This window comes from Thermobia domestica, chromosome 7 (genome assembly GCF_964235325.1).
Source record: "Thermobia domestica chromosome 7, izTheDome1.hap1.1, whole genome shotgun sequence".
NCBI lineage: Eukaryota > Metazoa > Arthropoda > Insecta > Zygentoma > Lepismatidae > Thermobia > Thermobia domestica.
The window spans coordinates 227162235-227178926 of NC_137460.1; positions in this window are offsets into that span (position 1 = coordinate 227162235).

Consider the following 16692-nt stretch of genomic DNA (forward strand, 5'->3'; position numbering starts at 1 on the left):
GTGCACGAAACTCGATCATTTATGCTACAAAAATTCCTGAGATACAGGCTATAAATAAATAAATAAAATAAAAACTAAAAGTAGAGTTGGAAACTGGATACAAATTATTCTTATTTCTTTGGATATAAAATGGTTATATTGCACCGCACGTGAAAAAAAAAAAAAAAAGAAAAAGAAAGAAAGAAAAGAAAAAAGAAAAAAGAAAGAACAATCGATTAGTGCGATTGGTTATTGCATTTTCTGTGTTCGTTTGTGCATGAAAACCTATCGTATGTGCTTTATTAGTCCCAGAGTGATATAAGCAGAAAACTGATAGGAACCATGTTCACGCTGGCCTTCCGACTTTAAGCACAAACGGTGAAAATAGTGTCGTTCGTTAGTGCATCGTTTGTGTACGAAAATCCATCGTTTGAGCTTCAATTGTTTCTGAGATGTAAAGCCAAAAACTGAAAGCATAGTTGGAAACTGAATACAAATTATCGTTATTTCTTTCTAAATAAACGGCTTATATTCGACCCTTCCGCACAGTGCTTAAAGTGAGCCGGTATGTGCCGGTTATGCATCCGAAAGTTTGAAAATTGGCCGGTATGGCATACCGGTAAAAATAACATTTTTAAATTGTAATTTGCATGTAGAAACAAAAAAAAAAAAAGATTTTACACATAGTACGATGTTAGCATTGAATCAAGATCTATGTTTGAAGTATGAAAGATTTCGTTCCTGCTACTTTGAAAAGTTTATAATAGTTCCCTATCACCCTATTCAATGGCAGAATTTATGCTCTTGATTTTTTTTCAACATTTGAGAGGGAAATTCCATCCCCCCTCAAACAATTCCAACTACCGTACTTAGGGATGCGCACGAGTCGAGACACACTTTGTAAAATTCGAGACGAGTCGAGACAAACGTGTTTCTCGACTCGAATTTTCGAGTCGAGACAGCTCATAAAAATCTCGACTCGACTCGAATGTCTCGAAAATTTTTCTAAAACTTTTAATATTATTATGAAGAAATTATTCACTCAGGAACAGCCTTGAAACCAATTCCAGCATTTATTACTTTAGAAAGGTACAGAACGTATAAATTTAATAGTTAATCTTCCGAGATCAAGATCTAATTTTCAGCTCAATTCAGTTAATTAAAACTAGTAATTAATGTCGTGATATTTGATTGTACTTCAAATATAATAATAATAATAATAATAATAATAATAATAATAATAATAATAATAATAATAATAATAATAATAATAATAATAATAATAATAATAATAATTGATTATCTAGTTTGTATAAAACTATTATCCGTAGCCTATATCTAGTCTGTATAAGAACATTGCAATAAAGTGAACATCATAAATTGTCTGAATGAGTAATTGGCAGTCTATAGTAATTTAGCATAGTTATAACTATTGTGTTTTTATTTCCATGAACGATATAGAACTACATAACTTCTGGACAGGGTCAGATTTAAGGGGGTGCAAAGGTGCACGCTACCCCCTTTGTTGTAAATATACCTGTCTAAAATGAGAAGCTAGCAGTGAAAATACCGCGACATTGGTGTGTCGTGAATGGGACACTGATGTACCGCGAGGATATCAAAACAAAATTATTAATTTTATAGCAATCAAATTGCAAAACGTAGGGGAAAATGTATATTTGTATTGCACATTACTATGAACCTCTACTATGAATCTACAATTTTAAGTTTCATGACGTGTTACTTTTCTGTACATTTCTAATGTTGAAAAAAGTATTTGTTATTGTTATGACCATTATTGCTTCTTTATCGTTACAGACTATTTCGTAACTTGAAAATTTAAAATATCATTCAATCCTTTCGATAAATTATTTACATTTGTGTTTTAAAAGTAAAATAGATTTATTTGTTCGTTCGTTATTTAATGATCTTCATTCTTAGTAAAAGGTTGGATACAGTTTTCGAAAGAGTAAGCGTATTTTTAATAACCTGAGTCCAACATTTCATTGCAGTTGTTTTCTCCTTTTAAATTAGAATGAAAAATAAGCATAGTGACTTACCACGAGGAAAACCCAGTGATCGAGCTTTCTTCTCTGTGCGAAGGAGATCAGTAATCAAAGAAAAAAATACCAGTGTGTTTTATATTTACAAATAATAATATCTATAAGTGTGCCGCGAGAATCCCTGTTACACCCATAGTGTGCTGCAAGTTGAAAAAGGTTGGGAAACGCTGGTTTAGAGGAAAGAATAATTGGTACACTCCCTCCTCCCTGCTCTCTCTCTGCCTAGTATATTTTCTTTATTTGATTGTCTCCGAAACACCATTCCAGACAAATGCTTTTCGGTAGAAAAGTTAGAAACAAACCATCCCGCTCTTGGACAAAGTGGGCAACATGCGGTAGTCAGGTCAATGAACCTGCTTTGGAAATTTTCGTGCAATTTAGGTTACTGAGAGGGTGTAGTTTCTTCAACTAAGCCGCCTTCTATTATGGCTCGTGCCATAAATAAGTCATCGTCTGATCATATGGGAAACGCCGCTAGTTGTCCTTGCCTGACATCTGTTTCATATTCATATAGCAAATGTTTTTTTTTTATAGACGGTGTTGTATCTATCCAGAGAAATATCATCCGCCCCTGTTCCCATTTGAAATGTTACGGTTGACCCCCTTGAGCCTTATGATGGGAGCCCTGGGGGACTTGCTTCTTACAAAGTTCTCTTGGCCCTCGACATGAGTACATTCCTGTGCAATTGGATTTGCAACATCTCTTTTCGCTTCGCAGCAATTTGAGATCACATTGTTCGATGCCATGTTAAGAGAGCACATATTTGTGGCGTCCATTTTGAAAAACATGCTTCATATAGCAAATGTTTCCTATATATGTTGTTGCACATTTCATGATCAATCGAGAGAGGTAACACTCGGTCCCTGTTTCCTTTTGAAAATTTGAAGTTGGCTCCTGGGGCCCTGTGTTGGGGATCCTGGGGGCACTTGCTTCTCACAGACTTTTATCACCCCCTGACATTGGTACATTCCTGGACAACTGGATCCGTCACATTTTTGTTCGTTTCGCAAATCTTTCAGGTCACAAAGTTTGATGGGACACCCTGCATATTCCCACATACGACCCAACCCTGACATAATGTTCACTACTTCTATTATCGGTTGTTGGCTCAACCCAACCATTTCATGTTCCCCGACTTGACATTGCCTCAATCACTCTAACATTGATGCATTCCGAGTGATGCCTGTTGCCGGAATTTTCTTTTTCTGAAGCGAGTGGCCTAACTATATTAGACTTGTCTGGATGTCCATGGCCAGTCTTGCCAACTTTGGAACTCGTTTTTCTTTTCGACTCTAGGTACGTCGGTTTCCTGCATATTCGGTGCTTCTTGTTTTGTTCATTCTAATATGTACAGCCCCTGATCAAATGTGGCGCATTATGGCCAACTCCGTTTTTTCCGTATTTTTCGTACTTCTGTTTTTTTTCTATTTTCTTTTGTTAGATTGTACCACTGATTAGACACGCCATATCTTATGTTCTACATGACAGGTTGACACTGAATATTGCACTCACTTCATATAGTGCTCTTTGCAAAACATGTACTTTTCATTGCAGTTGGCAACACTGTTAACCCCACTGGTGGCCTTCATTTGTTCCCTATTGTGGCAAGTCTCTTTCTATACATCACTTGTCAGCATTGTATTTTGCCGTGCCCCCCCCTTTTTTGTGGAATTTGCACTTTTCCCCCTTGTCCAGCCTTGCTGTTTCCCGAACTTCCACCCCTTATATTTCCTGAGCCTATTGCTATGGGCAGCTAATTTTTTGGGAATGCTCATCTCTGTTACAGCTCTTTCAATTGGCATAGGCCACACCTTTCACTGCAGCTATCATTTTCGGAAGGTTCCCTTGTGAGATCCGAACGAGACAATTGTGTTCGCATTGGATATGTTATAACTAGACGAATCCCGAAGTTATACGTGCCACCGGGCGGGATATCATGAGTTACAACATATTCAACGAACTTAAAAAGTTCGTTACATACTGAATTCTCTATGTCTGTGTGTCTATCTGTCCGTCTGTCTGTTATTTGCAATTTTTTCAATTTTGTACACTGCATTAGATAGAGCATCAAAAACTATTAGACAAAATGATTTAATTTTTCGCGTCAATCTAACCGTTCGCAAGATAGTGGCCAAAAAATGACCGATTTACAGAAATTTAAGCAGCCATATCTCGGGAACCGTAAGTCATAGAGAGATCATATTGGTGTTGATCAATATCTAAAAGGATGGTAAACATTTTGGTACCAAATAGAAACCGGTAGTCACTGTCCAACTGGCCAGTGGTTTGGCCAATGGCCAGTTGGCCAGTGGCCACCAATTAATATCAGGACAAAAATGTTTAGCATTCTATTAGGGATTGATTACCACCAATATCATATCTCTATGGCTTACCATTCCCGTGATATTGGGCAAAAACATGGCCAATTTCTAGATATTTAAAAAGCCATAGCTAGGAAATTACCTGCTAGAATAGTTTGAACCGAGTCATTTGTTCGGAAACGATTGGGTAAATGGAAAACTCGGTGAACATGTATCCCATCATTTTCAAGGCCACACTTTTTTGGGGTAAAAGGTTTGCCTCAGGGTTCCCCGCAGGGCCCCAGACGGGATCCAACTAAAATGTTTCAAATGGCAAGGGGGGTTAAGTAGCACATCGTTTGAAATCTGTTGTAAAATGAAGGAAAATGGAGCAAGTCTCGACTCTCTACGACAACCTGTGCAAAATGGCGGCGGGTCAAAATGAAAACAAAAACTTAATTGAAAAGTCTACGGCCACCCGTATAAATCGAAAATGGTGAGACAAATGTAAAAACAAGAAAGGAAGTGTGGCATTACGAGATCGAGCTGAAGAGAATTTTACAGTAAATATCAAGCTCAAGCTCGAATTAGTGAGAAACTTGACTAGTGTGATCCTCATTGAGATTAGCGAACGCGAGCTCCATTGAGGATAGAGAGCATGAGCCCGAGTGAGTCACGGTTGCAAAATTACCAATTTTACTTCTTTCTTTCTTTCTTTCTTTTCTTTTCTTTTTTTTTCCTACTCCAATGCGTAAGGTTTATGAACAGCAGAAGTGCTTGCTAGAAAGACCTTAATTAGCATTGCTTGAATTATCCATAGACTAGGAACTGCTTAGATATCTACTGCAACTTACGTTCGCATTTTAACAATTCAGGTTGTAATTAAAACCTTGAATACTGAGCAGATGAGCACGCAGAATGTTTTGTTGGGGTGTATTTCTAATACGCAATTAATTCTTCGTAAACAAATACAACTCTATAGTATCTGAAGCGGCTTGAGTTGAATTGAATGAAAACGTGAACATGTATTCGAACTGCGCAATGTATTGTTAATTATCATGAACTGGAACAATTAGAAAAAAATGGAAGCGCGACTGATGAGCACCAAACATCAAAATTTCACAAGGCATGGTCAAAGCTCACACCTCAAAGACCAGAAAAAAAGATTGCCCCATCAACTAACCGATGTCTTGTCCAAGTCAGTTGCTTCTTTTCATTGTGAAATTTCCTGCAAGTTAATCAGAATGTTGAAAATTTCCTACATTTTAAATTTATTTAGTATGTACTGATCAGTCAGAACATTATGACTACCAACCTACTATTGATATAATTTCCGTCCAGGCGATATCTGTGTCACCTGCCGACGAATGCCTGCTAGTCAGTCACGCGTACGGTGCATGTAGTATCAGTGAGAGTGCTGGCCGTGTGTAGAATGGGGAAGGCGCGCGATTTGAGTTTGACCGAGGGCAGGTTGTAATGACCCGCATACTCGGCAGGAGAATTTCGGAAACTGCAGGACTTGTTGGATGTTCGAGGAGTACTGTGGTGAGTGTCTTCAACAAGTCGCGAAACCAAGGGGAAACGACGTCCAAACGTGGAGGGGTTGGGCGCCCCCACCTCATTACAGATGTCGGACGTCATAGGCTGGGCAGACTGGTAAAACAAGTCAGGCAGCGAACTGTGGCAGAACTAACATCATACTTTATTACTGGGCAAAGTACAAGTGCGTTTGAACACACAGTGCACCGAACACCCCTAACGATGGTCCTCCGAAGCCCATGTCCCATCTATGTGCGAATGTTAACACCACGACATCGGCAACTGCGACTGAACTGAACACATGATCATCGTCATTAATCCTTGGCACAGTGGCAGAGCGTTGCATTGTCTGATGAATCCCGATACCTTCTTCATCATGACGATGGGATGGTGCGAATTCGTCGTGTTTCAAGAGAACAGTTCTTTGACACCTGTACTGCGGGACGGAGACAAGCTCGCGGTGGCTTAATTATGCTCCGGAAAACATTCACGTGAGCATCTATGTGTCTAGTGAAGCTCGAGCAAGGCACCATGACGGCCAAGGCGTATCACACACTGCTTGCAGACGACGACCATGTTTCCCAACGGTAGTGGCATTTTTCGAAAAGATAATGCACCATATCACAAGGCCAGGATTGTGATGGAGTGGTTCGAGGAACACAGGGACAAGTTCCAAGTGATGTGCTGGCCGCCCAACTCGCGGGATCTGAACCTAATCGAACACAAATGGGATGTGATTGAACATGACTTCAGAGCGCATCGCCCCTCTTCCCGGAATTTACGGGAATTAGATGACCTGTGTGCAAGGGCGCCGATCCTGGGGGGCCGAGTGGGCCCGGGCACCCCCAAAGCTCATATATATGCCTTCTGCATCTGAATGCCCCCCACATTTACAGAAAAATCGGCGCCCTTGCCTATGTGTACCAATCAACTCTCTCCAGTGACCTTTCAAGGATCATTGCGTCCATGCCAAGACGCGTCGCCATTGTTATCCGTGCCAAAGTTGGACACACTGACAGTAAGGTAGGTAGTCATAATATTCTGGCTGATGTGTGCGTATATTTTAACTCGTATATTTTGTCTCGACTCGAATTTCGAGACGTCTCGACTCGAATTCGAGTCGAGTCGAGACAGAGACTGTCGAGTCGAGACAGAAACATATTTTCGAGTCGAGACACGAGTAGAGACAACATTTTCTCGAGACGAGTCGAGACAGGCTTAAATCTCGACTCGACTCGACTCGAATGCATCCCTAACCGTACTGCCCGCCTAAAATGTTTAACCTGGATCTGTCTCTGATATTGACAGGACTCTCTTTTAGTGTTGAGCACGAGACGAGACGAGACCAGACTATAAAATGTTTTTTGAAAATGGAAATGAAATTGGAAAAAATCATTAAATACTAGAGACGAGACGAGATTGCCTACAAAGCCTTGAAAACGAGACGAAAAACCATATGAACATATATGTGTTTTCTTGTTTTACTCCACTTAAAGGTCGCGTTAGATCACTATGTTATTGTAAATACGATGTTTAAGTAAACGTACCATCCGTGTTCTTCCACATTTAGATCGCCGATATGGTCAAGCAAAATTTTTACGAAAGCATACCGCCTCTGCTTCTTTCCCCACTTTGTAATCACTATTGCTCAACAATCAGTTTGGAGGCAGAAGTCTAAAGGCTAGTTCAACAATAGAAAGCCTAAGACTTGCAAGCCGCTTAGGCAAGCCTTTTACACTTTTATATTTAGATATTCAAAAGTTTTTAAGTTCATTCAGTTTAGAGAAGGGAAATTCAGTTCCTTGCCGGAACTACAGCCTTTTAATTTCGAGTGTAAATCTTCTGGTGCTGCTATCAATAGTATGTGCTTTCCTGTATCTCACTCGAAAGAGGAGAGATAAGTTGATATAGCCGAGACCCTTCATTTGTTGGATGCGGAGGAATTGCTACATTTAATTATTTCACGGGCTTCGCAATGCACCGACTGGTTAACCATTCTAGGTAGTCTACAATCTTCACTCGCCAAGACCACACGACTGAATGACAAATTGGCGACACAGCCGAAGAAATTCACTTCTTTCCCCAAACCAAAGAAAAGTTTTCCTCCATAAGAGAGATGGCGGGGGTGAGGTCAAAGTATGTTCCACAAATTTTCCTCTCTGCAGTAAGAATCGTGTAACTAATGAGCACATTCCTCTTCGCTCCATCTACATCCGCAGAGTACGAACGGCCTGCCAGGTAGGACCAGTTGCCTCTAGAGAAATCGGTTTCTTGGGCGTGAGCGAAGAGTAAAAGAAAGTTACACGAGTAATGACAGCGCGTTTTGGGGTCCCTGGAGCCTCGTTCCGTAATGGTTTGCTTAAACGCAAACCAAATTTTGTGTTTGACAGTATTTTGCAAGAATTGGCAGAGCTTTATAATTACTTGTTTCATTATTTGCGTTACGATGCGAAGGCTCTTATAGACTGAGCCTCCATCATTGGCTAATCGCCTCTTTCAACGTCCTTCATTGCTAGCGCAACTCCCATTTACTCTCGTGAGTAGTGTTACAATCTATCCAAAGCATAGGTGTAACTGGAAGGAAACTAGGCTCCCTAGCAAGTACTCATTATTCCAAAGATGAAGAGCTATTATTATTATTATTATTATTATTATTATTATTATTATTATTATTATTATTATTATTATTATTATTATTATTATTATTATTATTATTATGTACAGGTCTTATAAAGGATTAGTGGTAGACCAAGCCAGCAAACCAGTATATACGCCACTGATGATAGTGGAGCGTGAAACATTTACATATTAGTTCTCTCTCTCTCTCTCTCTCTCTATATATATATATATATAATGGTCATATTTCTTTCATACCGCCACCTCATCTGATGTCACTTTAAGCACTGCTTCCGCAGGGCTGCTAACTTTTCAAACCTGCTCACCCGTATTTTCACAGTTTGAGCCCTCCAAATTCAATGTCCTTACACTAGAAGCCTATTTCAGTTAAACACATCCATGTATGTTTTTTCTTTTAAGTCTGTTTAATAATTTGTTCGAAAAACAAAATAAGGTTGATTTTAAATTGTAATTAACACAAGTTTGATTTTGACAAAGAGGTATGCTCTTGTGCTTCATTAAAAGCATTTTACGTAGTATTTTCTAGTAAAACGATTATGGTAATTAGCTTAATTTTTTATTTGCTTTGTTAGTGAAAAGTTTATGTTACAAAGACACTGTTTTGGCTTTCAATTTGGCAAAATCTCTTATTATTGCCTCCGTATCCATTTCATTGAGTGTGTCATTTTGAATGACCATCAGAGCAGTCGGCGAGAACTATCTTGGCAGTGACGTCAGCGCTCTCAGTTGCAAGGCTACCAACTTACGCTATTCACAAACAGTGATGCCAGTTGGCGGGAAATTTCCCGTAAAACGGGAAATTCTGAGCACTGACGGGAATGCGGGAATTTTCCTTTAAAATAGGCTGAAAACGGGAAATTATGCCATTCTCAACTTTTCTAGGTGTACAACAACCTAACCTGCAACTTTGAGATCTTTCTTGGTAAAAGCAGGGGTAAAAGTGCGGGGTAATGTGGGTGGACGCCGTCCCCCCACCTCGAAAAAATATGTACGGCGTCCCCCTAGTTCCTAAAAAGTTACAATGGGCAAAGATAGATAGGGGGAACGACGTGACGTCATGCCGCTACCTACCGTCCCCCCACCTTTTCAGATCCACTTTTACCCCATGGGTAAAAGTGAAAGGGAATGCAGGGGGATGTCGTCTCCCCACTTCCAGAAAATATCTATGGCATCCCCCGCTTCTAAAAATTACAATGGGGAAAGATAGGTACAGGGGACGGCTTTACGTAATGCGTCCCCCTACCTTCTCAGATTTACTTTATCCCTGGTTAAAAGTAAACATTACAAACACAAAAAACTTGAAACATCAAGCTAATGTAAACAATTGGAAAATGACCTGCTTATCGCTGCATTTTTCAACATTTTAAATTTTTATTTATTTATTTTTGTGGCAAGGAACAAGCGGTGTACAAGCAACACCGGAATAGTGTTAAGGCCAATACAATTTAATTAAGTGTTGCTTTGCTGAACATAACACCCCTTCCAAACCACAAAAACACCATAGTGTTCGTAAAAAGGTGTACATTCTATTTTTATTTTTTTAAAATTTTGGCCTGCTATAGATATTGAAAATTATATCTACTGAAGTTGACGGGAAATTTTGGATCTAATCGATTTTTTTTTTTCGGACGGGAATTTCGCTGTTACAAAACTGGCATCACTGTTCACAAATAGTGCTTACAAGCAACGTACAGAACAAGGCACGATCAGATCCGACTCAAACTTTGCCCAAAGGACACAGAATACAAAAGAAGAAAAACTGCCAAATTGGAGCTGCCTCCATCCATAAACACCGGAGATATGCTCCGCAACATAACGCACCACGCGACAATATAATATAAGGTAAACGTCGTAAGATACCCGTTTATGTCGAAAACGGAAAGGACGAGAAGCACCGAGATGATACCAAGATACCTGATATGTTATAACACTGTCTTACCGGCCATCTTGAAAGTCACGATCTTGGATGTATCGTAAGGTATTGAAACGTTAAGGAAGTTGTGTGACATATCACCTTAATGTATAATTCAAAATAAAAATCAATGATGTAATTGCGAAAAACGTATGTGTAATGGTGAGGACGGGATGAAGTGTAGAAGACTCGGGTAATACAAACGTGTATGCGAAGGACAGAAGACGCCATGGCATTGGACAAAACGCCACGGCAATGGTACGCGACAAGTAAACCTGAGTGTTTGTACATGGAAGTGCCTCCGGATTTACGCATTATGCCTTTCAGGGATATTGTGACCCGGCTTGGTACAGTAAAAAGCACAGTTGCAACCCGCGATACGAGCGCTCGTTTGGAGACTACAGGAACTACAAAGGGCTATCTATTGTGGAACAGCAAGAAGGCAGCTCGATTCGGAGAGTAGGAGATATCATATTGGATTGGTGAACAAAAGCACGACTTACCTGGGATCGAAGCTCACTCCTGAACAGCGTTTTGTACAGCGGAGGACACTTCTAAATGGTACAGCCATATGGAGATTTACGGCTAAGGTGTACCATTTAGAAGTGTCCCCCGCTGTACGTTTCTTATTCACTTTTCCTGCTGTTTCGTGTGAACAAAGGACATTTCGGTCTACGTTTGTTTAAACAACAATATCTGCAACAAAGTATGTACGGGTGACAAAGCCCAACCACGTTCTAGCTTACATTTCTTTACGAGTGTTTCTTTTATTTTGTGCAGTTTGCTAGACTGTTTTTGGACGGTCCCAAACAGAATCACATTATTAGCGAAAGGCAGCATTCCGCATTGAGGCGACGAGTTCCATGAGTTGTTGCAATCTCCCACGAGAGGGCTAGTTTTGCCACACAATGAGACGACTCGAATTGTGTCTACGGGTTTCACCTGCACATATGGAACGAAGTGAACGTGACAGCAGGTGCCTGCCCGTGAGGAGTGATAGTGTGTTTGTGGCATACGCGAGTCAAAACGCGCAATATTCTATGTAGTGAATGTGTCCGCACTATTGTTAATCTAAAAACGCCAGTGTAGAGCTGCAATATGAACTCTCTCAATGTAGTGCTAGTGATGCAAAGGGAGCTTTCAAAACAAGGGTACGTTCAATCGACAGAACCGGCAGTGGCTGAACTAAAAGCAGCTGAACACATGCTGGAGTTTTTGAACAACTACGATGTAACAGAAGTGAATGTGGATGAGACTCTCGACATTGATGAATACGAACCCGGTCCGGTTCAAACAGATGAAGAGGATGCCGCGGATAGTGGTGACGGCACTTTGCCTTGGAGTGATTCTTCGCCCGAATCACAGGCAACACCATTCTCGTCCGACAGTGACTATGAGCCGAGTGGAAACGAACGTAATACGCAATATTATACGCTAGAAGACAAAGTTAACATGTTATGCTCCTGGCTTGACGTAAAAGGTATCAAAGGGCGTCAAACATTCGCACATCGTTCATATCGCTCGATGAAACACAGATTCCGCAACTGTTCCTCGGAGAGAACACTATTTAAATGGAAAGAACAACGCGACAAAGGCTTATTGAAAACAAAACGCGAAGTGTATCGCGAAATCATAGAACATGTGCTGCAACAATTTACAGCTGCGCGACGAGATAACCACATTGTCCATGACATCGATTTGAAATTATGGGCAAAGGAGCAGGCTCTGAAGTGTAGTCTCTGTACGTTCAATGCTAGTCACGGATGGATTGCGGCACTAAAACTACAAAACAATATCGTGAGTCGTAAAATCACGTATATGTCACAATGAAGTATGTACGCGATAAGGAGGATATTGATTTGGTTATTGTTGGGTGGCGTGACGAAACCATGACCACCATGAAGGGGATTGAGAAGGCAAATATATGGAATGCTGATGAATCCGGTTTTGCGAAAGAGTTGACAGTGGGCGCACATTAGCCAGAAGAGGACCATGGCACATTGAGGGCTGTGTCCAGTCTGTGCATGCAACGACGAATAAACACACTGTGATTCTGTTGTCGAAAGCAGGGGTGGTGGCGGATAAACTGTTTGTCATTCTCCAGGAATCCGTAGCTTTAAGTACTGGGGTTCAGGACAATATGTTCGCCGCACCAAATTTAGTGGTATTCTGGACGCCTTCTGGTAAAATGACAAGGGAAGCGTATTCGGTTTTCATCAAAGAATGCGTAACACCACAAGTAGCAGCATATGCTCCCAACACACAAAGCCTTCTGTTGCTAGATTCATATGGACAAGGACAGAGACACATTTGCAAGGCTACTTCATGAAAGTGGTTTCACCGCCGATCATATTCCCATCCATATTATACCTGAGAAAACTACTTCGCAGTTCCAACCGTTGGATCTGTATTACTTCCGTATGTATAAACACATGGTACGACGGATTTCGGAGGCATTGCGTGTCCATACCAACGTGAACCTTCACCAGCGAGACACCATCCTTAAGCTACATTCACTGGTACACAAACAATTTTGTTGTCCACGATTTCACATGACACATCAATGCGGGTGGAAACTAGCTGGATTAGCAGAGAACGTTGCTTTCCAGTACAACACAGCTGATTTTTGTTTCAATATACGACAGCGTGAATGTTGTAAAGACGAGTGCCCAGAACTCTCTGTGATCAAATGTGCTTGGTGTTTGCGGGAGCTGTGTGTCACCCATTTCTTTACTCACTATCACTACTGCCGAGATTTTCAACAATGGGTTCAATCTTGACACACCACATGCGTTGTCATATGCAAGTCGTGCTTGTCTGCATATTAGTCTAACAGTGTGTTGCATGCTCTCGAAAACACAGCCTTGCCTCATCTACACCGCTGCATTATTCCGGTCGTCCATTATATACATACACATACTCACATCTCTCTCTCTCTCTCTCTCTCTCTCTCTCTCTCTATATATATATATATATATATATATATATATATATATATATATATGTGTGTGTGTGAGTATGTGTCACTCCGACTCAAACATATTTGTTTCTCTCTATGTCTATACGTGTGTGTTTCTTTATCGCATCATCCATGTGTTCTGGATTCCCTTGGCCGTTTCTGTTTGATCGCGTTAACAACATAACTTCAGTTGTTTTTCCATACTCTGCTCGCATGATTTCCTATTCATGTCCATACCATGCTCGATACGTTATCAGAGGCTGGGCATTGGTTTCAGTTTCCAATTCTACCCGATATTGATCTTTCACAAAACATCCTTCCCGTTTCAATACCTTACGATATCTTCACGACAGCGGCTTTCAAGATGGCCGCCATGTCTGTGTTATAGCATATTAGGTATCTTGGTATCATCTAGGTGCCTCTCGTCCTTTCCGTTTTCGACCTAAACGGGTATCTTGCGACGTTTACCTTATATCATGTTGCCGCGTGGTGCGTTATGCTGCGTCAGGCCCGTATCCACGGGGGGCAAGGGGGGCCGGGCCCCCCTAAACCTTGACTGGTCCCCATAAAATTTCACGGTAGGCTTGCAAATGAACTATAATATGGTGATGAAGTATAATATGATTGGGTCGGGCCCCCCCTAACTTCTACCGCCCCCCCCCTAAATTTTTGGGCTGGCTACGGGCCTGTGCTGCGTAGCGTATCTCCGGTGTTTCTGGATAGGGGCAGCTCCAAATTAGCATTTTTTTCTTTCTTTGTATTCTGTGTCCTCTGGGCAAAGTTTGAGTCGGATCTCATCGTGCCTTGTTCTGTACATTGCTTGTTAGAAGGCACACCGAACGCTTCGCACGTCACGTCATAACCGCAGTTTAATAATATGCTGTTAGCAAGCTATGGGAGAATTTAGATAACAATTGATTTGTATAATTCTAGTATATAGGCTATGTGCATTGTTATGACAAAGGAAGAAAAAATAAGATTACACTAACAATTATCAGAATATTTTAAAATGTACACAATAAATCACAACAATACACGTAGAAATACTTTACTCTTACCTTTAGTCTATGATTGAGGTTGGCAAGATGGCGTAGAATGTTCTACAGAATAGAGCGTCATGCTCTTCAACTATTTCAATTTAATTTTTAACAATTTCAATTTTGGACATAATTTAGTGTATTACAATTTTTATAGTGTTATACATAATTTTTTGTATGTTCTACGCTTCTGCCTTCCTTTTTAATTCACAAACTAGTGTGGAAACAGAATTATTTGAAACAGGCCAATTCGTCCATTTTGGAACGGGCCACCTTCTACAATTATATTAACAACAAAAGGATTTAAAACAATTCTAGTGAAGCAGTCAACTTGGCCTTAGTGCTGTGACTTTTTAATTATAAAATCTCCCGCGAGGGAGATTAATAAAATAGAATAGAATAGTCTATGATTGGTGAGCACCCGAGATCGTCTGAATCGTCACTATAAATTCCAGGCCCATCTTCCCGATCACTGTCTGTTACAGAACTATCGGATTCTGAATGGCTTCCAACACTCACAATTAACTTGTCAACCCGTTCATCCATAAGACAGTCCTTTTCCCAGTAAAACTATTCCTGTTTACGCGAGTTTTCAACAGCCTTCCTCCAGTCTTCTTTCGTTAGCCTTACTTGTTTGAAAGCTTCTTCAATAAGCTTCCCTACACTTTGTCTGGTAAAAGTTCTGTTATTGACAGCGATGTATTTCTTCACGTTTGCTCATATTAATTCAATAGGGTTAAGGTCAGCGTGGTATGGCGGTAGTCTTATTACTTTATGTCCTTTGCTTGTTGCAATTTCATCAATAACATATTTTACATGTGGAGGGTTGTTTTTCTTTATCAATCCATAAAGTCCAGCTTTCAAGAAATCCGGACTATGGGGTATATTATGAGCCGATAACCAGGACAACATTTCTGATTTTCTACTATTGGAAGTTGGAACTTTTTCAATTTGTTTGTTATGAAATGCAGGATTGTCAAGAATGATAACTGTTTTCTGGCAAATTTGGGATGAATTCCTTTTGAAACCACGGAAAAAATTTATCGCCATTCATGTCACCATAATAATCTACAGCGCTTGAGTTAGAGAGAAAGACCAGCTTTGCACCTTTTACAAACCCGTTTTCACTACCGGCATGAACGAGAATGAACCGAGGACCTTTTCCAGTCGGAACTCGTAACCCTCCAGAGCCCTCCAAGTCCAACCCGACTTTCGGTACAGTATGATATGTATTAACGAAACTTTCATCCAAGTAAACAAATTGTCTTTGAGGTTCGTTTACGCGTAACCTCCTCACTTCGCGTATATATTTATGTCGCCAAATGACGATATCGTTTCTTTCAAGAAGCAGATTTCTATTCCCAATAGAAGGTTTTTTAAACCTAAAACCCAACTTGCCCAGTATTTGTCGTAATGCCCACTCAGAACCCTTGAAGTTAATGCTTTTCTTAAGTTCATACAATAATTTATTTACGGTCACGGCAATGCCTTCAGCATACATATTGTGAATTGTTCTACGAACTACTGCTTCATCGAAAGAATCTAAATTTGTTTGTCTTTTCTGGGTATTTGGTCTTGCTTTACCGGGTATCAGGACGGGTTGTCCTCTATTTAGACATTTCTCCTCTTTCACAATTCACAAAACAAAAGATTCACAATTCTTACCAGTCACTACACATTGTATAGCCCTTCACAAAGAAAACACGCGCTTTTCAGTTAATTTCGTTTCACTTTTTTTTTTTCTTGTGTGTGTGTGTGTGTGTGTGTTTCCTGGAAGCGCTGTTCCTGTGCCCTATCGGTAAATATTAGGATTTTTGAAGCTACATTCACAACCCCCACGCTCTGTTTCCGCGCGTACGAAAAACGTTCACATATCATCCTCTAATTCAAGGACCGTGATAGGTAAAAACATGGGGGTTTCTTTAAAATAAACTTTGGACTTCCCTTTCCATTTCGTCCACTGCATATTTGTGTCTATCATCAACAGAACGGAAGCTTGTAGCATGTAGCATGTTGAAATCTGAATGTTGTTAGAACAGAATAAAGACTAAGTGGCTATCACTTAAAATTATTTTCTACATACTTATAATATAAAATTCAAATATAAAATAATCATATTCTTCATGAAAGTTATATAAATTGAAAAGCAAAAAATATAGCATTTACGTATTCTCGAACTCCAGTTATCGTTATACAAAGATGTCAAGTATATTTGTCAGAAACGAATCTCCATTTCAGTTCATTTTCTTTGTCTTTCCTGTTGTA